We start from the raw sequence: 3,268 nt of genomic DNA, 5'->3' as shown, positions 1-3,268 counted from the left end.
AAAAAAGGATCCAAATGTGCACCTTCTGGGGCATCAGAGAAATCTGTATCGGTCGTATTATTGCCGACACCTGTCCCGGGGGTCTGCTTGGGACGGGAGTAGGCTCTTCTCTGCCCTCCGTGCCCTATGCCGGGTTCGTGTAGTCCAAGTAGCCACCTGTATACCCGCTTGTCTTGGTAATCGCTAGTGACCTGCTTAAGTTTTTCACGTTTGTACTTCGTGAGACTGTCATGATGCAGGTCAATGGTAGTTTGAATTTTGTTAGTCCAGTCTGTGGAAATATCAGAGGCTAGTGTCTCACTGTGTCTGTCAGTGATCACTTGAATCTCTCTCTTGATGCGTGTCATCCCCTTTCTGGACTGTTCGATTACCAAAATCATAAGGTCATAGGAACATTTATTAAGAATCCCTATCCACTTTCTGCAGAAATCGGTGTCTGTCCGTCCAATCGTTGGTTGTTTTTTTATGCGAAAACCCCTAGGGATAAGCTTCTCCCTATGATAATGTGACAAAGTCACCACATGCATGTAGAAATCCACCTCTCGTTTTTTTAGTTTTATTAGGTCGTTGTAGATATCTGACGCTTTATCAGAGCCTAAGGCAGCCTCAAAGGTCTCAGTAAATCTAATATTGGCAATGTCAGCTTCACTGTAACTGACACTGCCTGAAATGGTAGAAAAAATTCCAGTAATGTCTGCTAAATCTTCCATCATAAACAATCACTTGGTTAAAAGAATAACAGAGGATAACCACAAAAAAGGAGAGTATAAGCGACACTCCAAACGGGCAAGGATGTCACAAAAAAAGATACAAATTTGGGTGCTCATCTCATAATGAGAAATAAATAGTAAACAAGAACAGATGGCACTCACAAAAAGATAAAAGACGTAAGGTGCTTATCCCATACATATTGAATAGGTAACAGAGTTCCTTACCAGGCAGACCAGGAGATCCGGGACCACACAGCAAGAAAAGAGACAGCACTCATGATAAAGTCCAAAACGATGTATTTAAAAGGCACAATCAACCGACGTTTCGGTCCTAACAACAGGACCTTTCTTCAAGGGAGTGCTCATAACCAATGTGAACAAAACCACCAATATATATACCCACATCCAAACTATCCACCATGTGTGATAGGCTGAAAGCCTACCCCACCCATCCAGCACAGCTGTCTACAATTATGTCTGGATAAGAGGATGATGTCATAATTGCACGCCTGACTCCCACTGCCGTCGACAGACCAGGAGAATTTACTGTCATCATGGAAACCACCCAAGTAAACAAAGAACCATAGCGCATGTGTTTCGCTGTCAGTGTAGCCGCGCTGCAGCCTAAGAGCCTGACATGGCTCCGAGTGGTCCCCAGTAGCTCCGCCCAGACTGAAGGTGGCATGGACAGATCACAGGCAGCAAAAAATGAGCTCTAATAATATATATATGTGACCTGTGAATATCAATAACATATGTATGTATGTATATATATATATATATATATATATATATATATATATATATATATATATATATATATACAACATTACCATTCCCTTGAGCAATGTCCTATTCCAGTACAGAAACGTCGGATTGGGTGATTTATCTTTTCTATTCAGATGCCCAATACAGATTTTCATGATTACTGAACCGAGTGCAGTCTTTCTTTACCGGACGAGTGAATGGTAATGTTGTATTTCTATTATTTGAGACTAGCACCTGTCTATATGAACCAGTACATTGAGTGCAAGCTATGATGTTTGTTTTTTTATATATATATATATATATATATATATATATATATATATATATATATATACATGTAGAGGTATCAGTACCGTGTTAGCCGAGCTTCAATAATCAAAAAATAAATAGATGATACCGTTCTGTGGCTAACGAAATGCTTATATGTGTGCTTAAAAATATGGAACACTTCACGAATTTGCGTGTCATCCTTGCGCAGGGGCCATGCTAATCTTCTCTGTATCGTTCCAATTTTAGTATATGTGCTGCCGAAGCGAGCACATCGTTAGCCACAGAACGGTATCATCTATTTATTTTTTGGTTATATATATATATATATATATATATATATATATATATATATATATATATATTATTGATATTCACAGGTCACATCACATATTGATATTTTCTAAATATACACATTTAATCAATAATACAATTTTAGTATAGCCATTTATTATCACCTATTCATCACTATTCAGTTCCACATTTATCTAATACACCTTATTAGCGCTGTTTAATTGTTTCTTTACCCCATTTTTTCTCCCTTTTTGGTATTGCCTTCATCTTTTTTGTGCCTTGTTTTTATATATATTCCCCCTTTTCACCCTTTTCCTTTTTATTTTTGCGCATTGAACTTTGTGTGTCTCTACAGGAGTGGATAAATATTTGTTTTCTTTTCTCTTATTACATATTATTGCTTCTCCATTTAGAAACATTTCCCTTTTTGGTACTATCTACTCCTTTTATGTTCTATACGTGTATTCGTTAAGATATATATATATATAAATCAAAAAAATAAATAGATGATACCGTTCTGTGGCTAACGAAATGCTTTTATTTGTGCGAGCTTTCGAGATACACTGATCTCTTCTTCCGGCGATGTTACAATGCTTCATTCATTGTAACATCGCCGGAAGAAGAGATCAGTGTATCTCGAAAGCTCGCACAAATAAAAGCATTTCGTTAGCCACAGAACGGTATCATCTATTTATTTTTTTGATTATTGAAGCTCGGCTAACACGGTACTGATACCTCTACATGTATATATATATAGAAAGAGAAGAACAGAGAGCGCACGTCCCATAGTGTAAAAAAGTAAATTTAATATTAAAAAGAGGACAAGGGGATTAAGGACACTCACAAAAGTAAAAGAATTATAAGCAGTTTGTGATATAATCACCACCAACAGGACAACACCGTCCTGGAACACATCCGTGGATCGATTGCCAATCCGGTTCACCTTCAGCAGTTTCTGATGAATGAGAACACCGTGTCTCTGCTTGGAATGCAATTTCAAGTTGTCAGCCTCAGATCAGCTCCATGCGCTCTCCGGCCGTAAAGTGCGCACTTGCGTGATGACGTAGTGTCATGGTGACGTACCCTGACGTGTTTCGTCACTGAAGTCACTTTTTCAAAGGGAAGGTGTTCATATTCATCAGAAACTGCTGAAGGTGAACCGGATTGGCAATCGATCCACGGATGTGTTCCAGGACGGTGTTGCCCTGTTGGTGGTGATTATATCACAA

At 38.5% G+C, this 3,268-nt stretch overlaps 1 non-coding gene across 1 annotated transcript; it reads right to left on the bottom strand.

Annotated features, from left to right (window-relative positions):
• Positions 1-1,911: 1,911 nt before the first annotated feature.
• On the bottom strand, positions 1,912-2,018 carry LOC142473247 (U6 spliceosomal RNA). Its single transcript, XR_012790012.1, has one exon. It is a non-coding gene; the product is annotated as a U6 spliceosomal RNA (small nuclear RNA).
• Between the last annotated feature and the right edge of the window lie 1,250 nt (positions 2,019-3,268).

Source organism: Ascaphus truei, chromosome 1 (genome assembly GCF_040206685.1).
Source record: "Ascaphus truei isolate aAscTru1 chromosome 1, aAscTru1.hap1, whole genome shotgun sequence".
Taxonomy (NCBI): Eukaryota; Metazoa; Chordata; class Amphibia; order Anura; family Ascaphidae; genus Ascaphus; species Ascaphus truei.
This window is presented reverse-complemented; position numbering and strand designations above follow the sequence as displayed.